The sequence below is a fragment of the Dicentrarchus labrax genome, unplaced genomic scaffold (genome assembly GCF_905237075.1).
Source record: "Dicentrarchus labrax unplaced genomic scaffold, dlabrax2021, whole genome shotgun sequence".
Lineage (NCBI taxonomy): Eukaryota > Metazoa > Chordata > Actinopteri > Moronidae > Dicentrarchus > Dicentrarchus labrax.
The window spans coordinates 9,096,050-9,109,491 of NW_026136701.1; positions in this window are offsets into that span (position 1 = coordinate 9,096,050).

Sequence of the window (13,442 nt, forward strand, 5' to 3'; positions counted from 1 at the left end):
TACCATTTCTTTTAACCAGATTATTGTAATCTTGTTAAAGATAATCCCTAACCCTGGTCTTCAAGTATTATATCTGAACATTACAGCGGGGCGGCTGGCACTAAAAGCAACCGTAATCTTTGCTACAGCATCATGGCTAATGAAAAATATAAATGGGGAGCTGCAAAACATCTAATTACAGAAATACTCAATTTTCCCCTCAAATGATTTGTTCACATTTAATTAAAAAAGCCGCAACACAGAAACACACACATTCATGTACACACGTTGTGATGGTAAATAATGCCTCCCAATTTTTACCTCCCAGCAGTTTCCTCATGAAAGCCTTCAGTGTTGCAGGGACTGATGATTAGCATGACAGTGCACTTTGTGCTCAGAGAGGCCTCCCCACCTCTGCCTGTCTGTGGCTCAATCTCTGCAGTGTGTGATCCATTAAATGGCCTCTGAAGCCCTGGCCATTGATTAATGGGTGTCAGTACTCTGTTGGGTTTGAAGGACGGGATGCTGTGCATCAGACAAATGGCTGTTGGCTGTTAGCTTAGCACAAAGACTGGAAACGGGGACGCAGCCTGATTCTAATTGTTTTTATACTTTCATACAAAAACAGAAGTGTAAAAATTACAATTTGCCCTTTTTATGGTGGGTTATGTGCCAGACTATTTTTGGCCTGGACCAGTTGCCAGGCAACCAGTAACTCCAGGAAGTTACTGGCCCCGGCCAAGAAACTGAGAGCCAAATGAAACCAGAACTTCCGGATTTTCTTCCCAAAGTAACAAAACCTCATTCAAATTCCCACTGAAACAGAGTCAACAGTATGTCGAGTGGTTCACTCCATATATCGAGATGAGGACAGCCAGTTTAAAAAAGGGATCTAATATTGTTTGTTTATGTTTCTGTTTCTAGCAGCCTTTAACAACACCATTTCCCATAAACCCTATCCATTGCAGATTAAAAGTCACAGCTCGATAAGAGAAGTATCCGTGGCAACTTCAGACATGTTTGTAATAACAGCAGAACAGCGAGGAGCAAACACTGTAGACATTGTTAGACAGCAGATATTTCAGCTAGAAATTAACTTTTTAATTAAGTTAGTGATTATTACAGATGTGGACAAAACTGTTACTATGTAGTAAAAGTCAAATTACAAAGGTTTCAATTTCTACAGTGAACCCCTGTTCATTTAATTTTTTCAGGAAGAATCATCAAAGAAATGTTTAGTGAGAGACTGCATTGACTTACAGAGGCTCGAGCGTCCGAACATCAGCTCTGTGTAGTTTAGCATAAAATGTCAATTATTTTTACCCGAGATAGAAGAAGTACTCAGATCTTTTTCTAAATAAATGGAACAATACCACAGCGTAAAAATACTGTTACAATAAAAAGTCCTGCATCAAAATATACTTAAAGTACTAAAAGTAAAAGTACTCATTATGCAGAATAGTCAGTTTGAAAATAATATTTTATTGGATTATGATTATTGTTTTTATTATACATTTATGGGTTCATCACTTTACACACTGGACCTTTAAGTACAGTACTTGAGTAAATGTACTCAGTTACTCTCCACCACAGATATAACATGTTAATTTGTGAGCTTTAGAGCTGCTAATAGACACATTTTGTTACCATTGGACAGAGCAAGGCTAGCTGTTTCACCACTGTCTCTGCGTTAAGATGAGCTGCCCTGCTGCTGGCTATAGCTTTGTATTTACCGTACAGACACTAGAGTGGTATCAATCTTCTCATCGAACGCTCAGCAAGAGAGAAAAATATGCTTACTTAATAAAATCTCAAACTGTTCTTTTAATTAGGATCTACTAATCATGACTCTGAGAGGGTTCGGATGTGACATTTTAAAGCCGGGTTGTGTGTGTTTTCAACTAAGAGGCTTTGAAGTGAAAAACTGAGAAACACTGTGACATTCTCCATTGTAAAAATATAACAAAATACAGCCTGATGCAGCATCTAAGAGACCACATCTGACTGCCAGGATGTGTTTCAAAGCACCAAAGCAGTGAGCTCTTGGTGAAAAGAGGGGCCAACAGAGATCATTAGCATGCATGTGAATGGGTTTGAAAGAATGAACAGATTATGCATTTGTATGTTTGCTGATGGGATAGAGGGGTTTAGGTCCCTCAACTCAGTTTGAATCACAAATCCCCACCAGGGGAGGGGAAAGGCCACGGACAGAGAAGAGCAGGAAGAGACAGACTTTAGGCTTTTGAGTAAACGTGGTGGGGGTGTGTGATGCCGTGGTCTCATAGCAGATGTCCTAAATTGGCAAAGAAAAGAATAGAAGACCAAAGGGATTGTGGATCCTGAGCTTAACTCCTATCTCTCTAAATCTGCAAAGTATCTGTGTGGAGCATCGGGGCGGATCGCACCGCCGGGCTGCCAGTCAAAGTTTTGAGAGGTTGTTTTCAGAGCCCCTTTTGTTGTGGCCTGTGGAGCGTGTTAGCAACAAGGCCGTGAGTGAGAAGGCTGGCTGGCTGGCTGGCTTCAGGGACTCTCCTCTACATGTGGAGGGCTTTACAGTTCGCTGCAAAGATGAGGACAGACAAGGAACAAAAACACTTCCTTGCCGTCCAAGCTCAGAGCAGCGACGAGCTGGTACGTCGCACTGTCTCGTCCTGTTACCGGGGTCAACGGCGCTGATGTTGACAGCAATATGTGTCACCGCAGGTTTGTAATTAAATGTGAAAAGGATGTTTGACTGAAATGCAGCGTGTCTTTTTGTCTATATCACAAAGAGACACAAACACACACACACACGCACAGGCAGATTCTTATCGCCTGAAACTACCTGTATACTCGAAATAAATGGCCTGCCAAGCATTTGATGGGTTGGCTAGAAATCCCAAATGCTTATACTGCCTTTCCTGCTTTCAAGTAATCATCCCCATGGTAACACCTGACACCAGCTATTCATCATGCAGCCCATATAAACTCCGGCATATTCACAACAACAAGTCACACAGTCAACTTTTTATACTCGTTGCTGACAAATAGCCACACAAAACATGTCTGTGCATGATGATACATTCAAAATGAAAATCCCCTTATTAAAGCTTAGCTGCATGTCTGGTGTGTGTGTGTGTGTGTGTGTGTGCGCGTGTGTGTGCGTGCTCGCATTGCATCATGCACTTCCTTCAACATTAATTGTCAGTCGTTAGCAGTAATGTGACAGGTGAAAGTGAATTTGTTAAGATGGCATTGACTCTAATGTGTTGCTATAGTTTATATCAGCTAGTTGGGCGTGCAGCGGAAGTGTATGAATATTCAGGAATCAGAGCCTCATTTAGCATCAACACAAGCAGAAATGGGAATTCTTTGGCCTTAAATTTAACAAGATGGGGATGCATGCATAGCACAAATAGTCTTATTGTATGTAGCCGTTATTTTCTGCCTCTCCCTCTCGCTGTGTTTCAACTATCTGTCAGTGATATTGATGTTTCTCAGAGAGGGCTACAGGGCGCAGGATGAAGGAAAGGAGCGAGAGTGAGGAAATATTTGTGGGATGTAGTCATACACATCTTCTCATCACTCCATCACACCGAGTCTGGGGGCTGATATAGAGACCTGGGGTTTTATTTTGATACTGGACAGCAATCAGTTTCAGTCGGTGGTGAAAAGTGTTTAGATCTTTTACTGAAGTAGAAATAGCAATACATAATACAAATACACAACTGTAAAGTAAATACAGTCATATTTTCTCCTGAAATGAAGTGTAATACAAATATAAGAAAATGGAAACAAGTTACATTCCACAGTTTGTTAGCCATCCTAATGGTGTGGCTCTAGGGACGGTAGTGACAGTCCGTCCACCATTTTGATCCCGACTGAAATATCTCAACCACAATTTAATGGATTACCACAAAATTTTGCACAGACATCATCAGTCCCACAAGCTACTAACTTTGGTGACTTTTCCTCAAGTGCCACCATGAGGTTGGCATATTTTGGTTTTGAGTAAAATATCTCAACAAATAATGGATTTCCATGAGAAACCAACGTCTCGACTCTGTGACCTGCTACGTAACCATACTGACATTCCCCAACAGACAGAGTTAGCCTCTCTGAGGCGATGGCTTAGCTAACATTACAACACAGGTACCACACAGAAACTTTTACAAACACAGTAAATGTGCTTCTAGTGACTCTCAAAGCTCCAGCAGACTCCGAGTTCGACAGCAGCTGCACACGGCCGGTTATCTTGGTTAGCTCTGACTACCGGCAGCAGTGGGTCTCTCTGGCTGGTGTTACCTCCACACTGTGCAGCCCCAGGGTCACGCCCTCAATATGATTCTCTCTGTTGCACATTTAAATGAGCTGTGAGTTAAGCTAGTGTTAACTCGAAAAAAAAACTCATTAATAAATACCCACTGACTTTGAGACGACTAACTCATTTTCTGGTTTTAGGACTGACAGGCATAGTGTCACTTGACTGTTCATTTTGTATCCGTAAAATGTGGGGCATTGCATTGTGGGATTGTTAGCAAGTTCACATGTCATGGACATTCATTTTTTCTTTAAACCTGCATGTTTGCATCATCAGCTCAAATTACCGCTGTGCCAAAACTCAGCCTCTCAGAGCTGCTGGCACGGCCGTGTCTCTTAGTCTTGTTTAAATCTAGATGTCAGACTTTTTTACCCAAAGCCTTCAAAGTATTTTAAAGTCCTAATTTGGCACAAAGAGTTCTGTTTTTTAAAGTGTCCGTCAAGCTGGAATTCTGCAGTTCTTTGTTTTTGAGCTCAAAGAGCGGTGTAGAAGAAAGCCACGCTCCCGACTGCTGGAGGTTCCCTATCTGTGGACAGCAGATAATGAGGTGGTATCTGTTAGCTGGAAGAGAGCAGCCCAGCCAGACCAGAGCATCAGTCCGCGGAGAATCACCGTCTCATCCAGTCAAACAGTAGCATAAGGTTTTGTAAGGTACATCCTGAATTCCTCCAGGTTTAATGTCTCCATCAAAAGAAGATCAAAAGGAAGGGATTAGAGCAACATAACAGAGGTAAGTGTGGAGAGGAGTCTTCACTAAACTCCAGAGCGCTTTTGATACCGCTCATCCCTGCCAAACCGTAACCATGGCAACAGTGGAGAGGGAAGTGTGCAGCATTGATAAGAGTGCGACAGGGGATGAAGGGGTTGACAGATCATTTTGGAGAAGTCTGACCCTTCTGCAGAAGGACCGTCGTCTTGTCTGGGAAATTAATACCATACGCAGATGGTGTGTAGAGATTGACAGTCTCTGACCCAATTTTCTCTGTGGTAGCAATTTAACACATATCATACTACAAAGTGTTAACTTCAGACACCAGTGAGGGTATTTTCACACTGTAAATGTCTGTGACTGTGGGTCTCTTCTTCAAGTCCTTTAGGATTTATCTGCTGTGCCAAGCTTACTCTGCTTCACATTGTTAGGAAAATATGCACAAAACTCCACCACCATGCCTTTAGCTGGGCTTTAGCACGGTGCTACAGTAACGGATGTCATGCAGAAACAGACGTTCAACATCAAGGGCTCCAGTTTAAAAAGGACAGGATCACACAAGGCAACAAATTAAATATCGACACTCTTCCCTAATTTGTTAAAAACACACTTCTTGCAAGTCGGATTCTGTGTAAACAAGAGGACTTACTAGCTATGGAAAACCACTGGGAATGCTTCATTTGCTCTCTCCGTGTCTGCACACATGATGAGAGAGAAAAAGAGGAAGAGGAAGAGCAATGTACAGTAGAAGGGCCTCCAGCCTGCCTCAGGGGCAGCAAGCCGGATACAGCGTATGATTTCACAAACAACGTTAGTTTTTGCACCACTGATTCAGGCAGAGTGTACTTAATTAGTAAAAATGGACACTAATTGAGCCCCAGCTGTATGTAGGGGGAAAAAAAGATGTGAATCTCTAAGCACACACCAACCCAAGAGCTCCAAGTCTCTCTGATCCTCTTCTCCCCCCTGAGCTCCGTCTGTTCACTCACTGAGCGTAGCGGCTTGTTAGCACACTGGGAGATTTGTAAGGATAATGAAAAGTCGGGACATGATGGGAGATTCAGCTTGAAGAAGAAGGACTTCAGGACTTGTTCTTGGCTGAACAACATGTTGTCCTGCAAGTGTTGTAGTAGTACTAAGAAATCTGCTATTTCCAGGACCAGTATTATGATTTACTGTTAAAATCAAGATACGGCCTTGCACTGTGCATTTCATAATACACGGAGACTGTTTTGCAGCATCATTTGCACATTTTGTTAGGTGAAAGAGTGTTGAACAGTAAATATGATTTCAGGATCTCCGCCAGACTGACTCAGCGGCTGCAGCTAAATGAACGAACACAACAAACTTGAAAGCTGACTTCACTAAAACATGTAAATGGGCTTTTCACTATGCTAATGAAAATGTAAATTTCCACAAAAATAAACTATACAGCCAGAAGCCAAAGTAGAAACAGTTAAATACAATGAATTTGTCTTTTTACGTGCACTGGGAGGCTTCGTGCTTTTTTTTTTTTTTTTTTTACAAATCTGTGGAAATGTCTTAAATCAGTCAGTCTGCTTTGTTATAGCAGGTTTCATTTAGTATGTTTATTTCCACATGATGATTGCCTTTTATTGTGTTATAGATGGTAAACTGACAGATGTTTTCATGTTGTTGTTACACACAGATGCTCTCACATGTCACACAGAATGATCATGATAATTACAATCATTACATTTGTGTCACAGTTGTTATTTTCCAGTCCTCTGTCTGGTAGGATCATGCAGTGTTTAGCGTCATGTGTCCCATCAGACTCACTTAGTGATTCATGAGTTAGAACACAACTATTTATTGACAAACAAAAATATCTGTTTGGCAACGCCCTTTATGTTCAGAACAGAAGTTATAATAATGAAAAGAATCACCTGATTAATATTCATCCTCATTTTGCACATGCACACATCACACAGCTGCTGACATCTTAAGTAAGGTCAAATGGCTAATCCAATCAGCCGTCTGATATTTTAGAAAACATTATAATGCACAACATGTTCACAGTTACTGATCTATTTTACTCTTATAAGAAGTAATTCCAATTAGCAATATGCCAGAAAACCTCTTAAATCTGTCTTGATGAACATAATTAAGTGTTAAGTGTTTAGGATATTTTATTTACATGTTACACTGACTGATGCTTCTCTTTGGTAGCAAAGCTTGTTCTTCATTCTTTATGCTTACTGTACCAGATGTATGAGTGATGGTCAGTCTGAAGGACATCTGCACGTTCTCCTGATGTTGATTGGTGATAAGCTGCAAGCTTTTCTTGGCAAGGAAGCAGAAATTGACTTTTCTTACAAAGTTTTGTGGAGTTAATGGCTTTTCTGTTTCCATAAGGTTGTAAAAAAACAAATATTTTCCTGTAAGTTTTCGTGTCTTCATTGTATCTTGGTCATCAAAGGGCTGGTGGGAATTCAGACTCTGTAATATGATTTCAGGAGGACTGTAGAAGACTTTCCTGCTGGTTTTTATTTTTTGGTGTAAACTATCAGGCAGACAAACAGCAACTGAGAGAATGATGATTTGTGTGTTAAGAGGAAGAATAACATGTTTGTCACACGGGAAATCATCAACATTTTGACCTCCACAGTCACACACTGTGTATTTAATAATAATACGGTGTTATATTGATCCCTGTAAGTCCGCTTAAAGGGCAAATCCAATATTTTACACATCAAAATCAATATAGTCATGGAGAGCACGACTCAGCCTTGAATAATGTTGTATTATGTCTTCTGTAGCTGGAGGAGTTTTATCAAGTCGGAAAAAATAACCCTGATGATGTCCTAGTGATGTCACCAGGGTTATCTCAGCTCGGGCTTGGAGAGTACAATTTTTCACCAAAAACCTGCTCTATAAACTTGGGGGTTTTCAGTACAAACTAATAACACAAAACACAACACATTAAGAAGAAAGTGCAAGGGAACAATGCTAGGCAGAACTTAAGTTTCATTTTCATTTTACATCAGCGCACCGCTGAAGAGAGGAAAACAAACTGGTTGAAAGCTGTTGGCTCATTAAGTAAATGATGATTGATCAGAATGAATCATTGACAAAGGGCAAAGACAACCATTCCTCCACCAAAAAGTAAAGTAGCTTGTTTAAAAAAAAACTTGAACATGAAGTTGTTTATGTGTAAACTGAACTTTGAGTTTGCTCGGGTGAAGTGTGAACTTGCAGGACACTGACAGCCCCCCACCAACCCTCAAACATTCAGGTTCCACTGACTCTTTATAAAGGATTTATAAGTTGCAATAATTACTTTAATAATGGTCAATAAATATTAACAAATGTTTTATATTTCACTTATAAACCATTAGTAAGAACAACTTGCAGGTTGCAAGTTGTCTTACAGAGTTAAGTTGTGTGGTTGTTTTTAATCAATTTATTATCATGTTTAATAGAAAGTGAGAAACCCATAGTATTTATATTATGAATAAGTATTTATTTATAAACAGTTGAACAGTTTACAGTTATAACTAGATTATTAACAAATAGAAACACCTCAAAGGGGTTTTTCACAGCCTGCCGACCCAACAGTTGTTCTTATTAATGGCTAATAACTGATCTATAAAGCATTAGAAATCTGCTGTAGTCTCTCCTTCAATTTCTAATCTATTTCTCTTTAATATTTTGCGTTGAGATCCAGAATAAGAACAAACATGTTCTATAAGAACAAACATGTTCTTATTCTGCATTCAGTGTGTATGCTTCAATGTGCACACACTCCTCGTAGGCACACAACCCGGTAAAAGACAGAACTTTTATTAAATATCCTTAATAATCCTTAATATTTTAACACTGATTTTTAATGTTCTTTTATACTGTGATGCATTTTATACCTACCTTAGCATGTACAGCAATCTAGTATTTCCGTCTGTGAATACAAAAGAGTGAAAACGAGATGAATGAAGTTGTTTTGAAGCCTTTTTGAAATGTGGTGGTTAAGCTTCTTTTTGAAGTCTCTCTTATAGCTGAGTTGCCAGTTAGAGGTCCAAGATGAGTCAACCTTCTGTCTGCATGAAACACACACCTTTTTCTTGAGTGATTTCCATTTAAGGGTGCTGATGAATCCGGCAAGGACCAGAGTTTAATCTAATTCTGGGAGCTTAAATTCGGGACTTTATTTTTCAAAATAAATGCATGCAGGTTACCAGCAGCCACTGCGCGATCAAAACAAGATATGGAAGTTTAGTGAAGTGAAGGGCACACTTGATTTAATTAGGAGGGAGATTTTTCCCGGTGCTGACTCATAATCGCCTTGTTTTTCCTCTGCTGTGCCTTCCCATTACTTTCTAACATACAGTAATGAAAGTCTGTGCTGATTGCAACCACACTGGTGGATCCTCTGCTCATTTTAACACATTAACATAGTTTGCAACAACTAGATGAGCTCTTGATGAAAGCGATTTGATTAGAAAATGGTGGATGGTTATGAATTGGAGGCTAGAACACCTCAGTTAATTCAAATTTGAAGTGTTTTATATGGTCGTCACTGATTGCACTTGTCCTAAAAAAAGGCCCTTTAACACTGACACCAACACATTTTATGTAATTATTCACATTACAAGAAACTTCAAAAGCCTGAAAACAAAAAAATCTTACATCAGTACATATTATTAACAGTCAATGAACTTGAGTGTGGATTCTGAGGAATCGTTTCTGTTGATTTTTTTTTTTTATCAATATTACATCGACTTACATCAGACTGATGACACAATGGGGGGAGTGAGTGAGATCATTTCACACTAATACCCCCTGGGTGAGTATTGATGCCAATAAAATCAACCTTAAACATAAATCAACTGAGGAGTGCCAAAGCTACCAGCTTGTCCCTGTCAATTAAAATGAATTTGCTGATGAGATTTTATTGCAGCCATTTGAATCAATAATTTAGTTATCAAAGTGGAGGATTCATATCAAACGACTGCTCACACAGAGATAAATGATCATCTTGAGGATCCAGGGCTTGAGCACATGAAAGATGTACCAAAAATTTCTTCAGTTTTATCTGCAGGATTTGTAATTGCGAGAATACATTAAATGATAAATGTAATAGATTTATTATAAAGAATAAGTTTGGTGAGATTCTATATTTTATTGTTATTGTGAACAAATACAATAAAAAGACCAAAATGTACACTTTATTATTCCGTCTCTTTCCAACTTCCCAGTGGAAGGTGCCAGTATACTGGCCCCTTTAGTCTTGTTACAAAAGGTTCACAAATATCCTAAAACAGCTGGGCACTGTAGTTTAGATACTTAAGCAGGAGTTGTTCAGGATTATATTTGCGCAGTGGATTAACACACATTTGCTGCTCTGGTGAGTCTTTAGGTTACAGCAGCAGTACAGTATGTTAGATTGATTCAAAATAAACTAAACTGCCTATGTTCATCGTAATAAAGGAACAGGTCACACAGTCAAGTGTTTTTTCATAGTTTTTGAACAACAATAGAGATCTATGGCATAGAGGAATGAGCTGTACTGTATCAGGCTTTATCTACAGACTTGTTTGTAGGATCAATTTTCTTTTGCTTTTGGCCTTTTCTCTGGATTTGTTGACAACAAAAATATCAGCAGGTTTATCCTTAAAGCCTGTTGACTTTCTTATGCATAAATCATTTTAATGATCAATATATCTTTTTGTTCTTCTTGGGCAAAAGCCAACATATTTATTTTTCTCAGACTGAATTTATGTTTAACCATTACTTTTCTATGAATCACAACCAGAGACTAAAAACGCCCTCAGGGCCACAAACATAGAAACAGCAAGGTCAGTATTTACTCTGGCATTGGTAATATAAAGCTCATCTCAGCACTAGTGTCTCCAATTACAACAGACCACTGAGCTCGCTGCTCTTCCTTAATAGCTTCCCCCATATCTGACACTCTTCATTTCACGTAATGAGAGTCTTCAAGATGTGAATAAAGGTATGCATATGATTTGGTACAAGGGCTGAAAATGAGATATGCCTCGGGGCTCACTTCAAACAAGACAAAAATTACAGCTCAAGAGAAACTGTGTGGCTCTAAACCAGACATCTGTTCTTCGTCCCTCATTGGGGCTGAAAGGAAGCAGCCTGGGCCTTGGTGCCAAGGAGCCTCTTGTCTAAATCTTTGCCAACTTATTTGTCACCATGGCCTCATTGACCAGAGAAACAGCCAGCCACTCAGCTTAATGGTACGGTCATCTGTCGGTTCATCTCATGACTCGCAGCTAAAACCCGACGACACACATCAGACAGAAGTGGAGGAGGAAGAATGAGGAGGACGGGAAGAGGAGAGTGAAACCAAATCCTCCACTGGATTCACTCCTTGCTGTTAACACCGTAAAGTCACCTAAAGTTTATTGCCTGTCCATTTGCAAGCCATCCAAAGAGGGGCTTTACTCTCCCAGGAACCCCCAGAAAGCTCTTTAACTGTCTGACCTTCCTGTGTTTTTATGGAGCCGGGGAGCAATTTAACATATTTTAGTTTCTCTGCTACACCAGCGAAGATGCAAGGAAGTGATATGAAGCAGGAAATCACCATCAGCTATCTGACCACGAAGAAGGTTGCCATGCCTTCCATGCAGAGGCAGAGACTCATATCTGCCTGCAACATCTCGGCCTCATTCGTCAGTGCTCAGCCCAGCTGGCCCTCTTGTGCATGGAAGTCTGTCCAGCTAGAGTTTATCATAAAACTGTCTTTAAAGTGCATTATGCAATTACGTTTAAATCTAAGGGCCTGTAATAGAGATGTTTAAGTACACAATGAAGCCAAGGCTGGAGGAGACATCTGACTGCATCAACAATAGACAAGAAGAGAGGGTCAGAGAATAGAAATCTCTGTAAGCCCGCTGACTCCCGGATAAAGAAACTGTCATACAGCCACAGCTCCAGTTTATCTTTTAATTAACATCTCATACACCAAGACAAACACACCATCAATAATGCAACAGTAACATGCTACAATATTAATGTCAGATGAAATGAGGTAATTAGACGGGGAAACTATTTTAAGCACATGTCCGCCTCGGCTAGCAATGTGGAGACGAATTATTCAGTGAAAAGAAAGGGATCCTGATAAAATAGAGCCATGAGAGGAGGAGAGCAGCTGATCCCATGTGTGACTGTGGCCAAACGGGAGGGGGCCGAGGGCCAACAATTTGTTTGTCAGGATGAACAAATGGTGACAAACGATGGCAAATTGGAGTGAAGGCCCCCTGCTGAGCTATGGTCTGCCTACTGGGGTCCCAATAGAGCAGAGGTGCTAGCTTGGGAGAATAAAGACGCACACACATAAAGTTATCTAAATGTAATAAAGTTCAAGGCGTGCCATGCATACAGACGCACCCTCGCACATAATAATAATAATAATAAGATAGCAGAGAAAGGAGCCGTTGGAAGACTTGAGACGACACACACACAAAGGCTCCCTGACTATCTAATCCAATGTTTCACATGAAAGAGTTGAGCCTCTTCTGAGGACTGAAACAGCATTCGTCCTAATCCTATAAATCTATATGATCGAGACAGATGGAAAGTAAGTTCTCTGCATCTCTGTCTCTGGGAAAACAAAAAAAAAGATCCTGAGAAAACCTCTCACCCCATACCCCTGATTTCCAGCCTCAACTTGAGGGGTGAAGTGGAGCGCCTCTGTGGCGAGCAGCATAGTAGAACCACAACACGGTCATAAATAGATTCCATGGGCTAGCTCCAGCCATGTACAAAAAGGTGTATTTCATTTAATTGGCTGGATAAGACAAAGATTTTTAATTTCCCCAGAGATCTGGCTTGCCAACTTTTGTTTTTACACTGCAGAGAAGAAGAGCTGCACTCAGTGCAGTGCCAAGAATTTACAATGTTCTCTTTTCCACGGGCGATGCAGTGTTTTTTTTTTTCCTCCTCAGAGAGCTCCACAGATATTGGATTAATTATGCAGATGTTTAAATATCAGCCCCAGTAAAAGACTCTCAGTAGTGTGTGAACCTTAGTGTGTCTGTGCTCTGTCTCCTAAGACCTATCATGGCATATGCTCTGGCACGGAGGACACACACTTACAGCTTTTCCTCTTCTCTCTCTGCTTCCCCTTCCCTCCCTCCCTCCTTCACACAGACAGGCCATTGTGATGCGAGGCACAGATGAGATTTGCATGCATGTTAGACTGGATTACACATGCAGGCTCTGGGAACCTGGACCCCTGTGGTCTCCCTTCACTGTTTGGGCCCAAAACCGGCAAGCTCTCCTTTCAATCTACAACTTCAAAACAAATCTCACAGCTTAATTGGCTCAGGAACACACAAAATCAGAGGTTAAATTCCTAGATTTTTTTGGGAGAGTGGGAGAAAAATTTTGGGAGTTTCTTCACAGCTGCCTGCTGGAATTTGTCTCAAAAATCAATTTCATGAAAGCCCCCTGATCGAATTCTACACC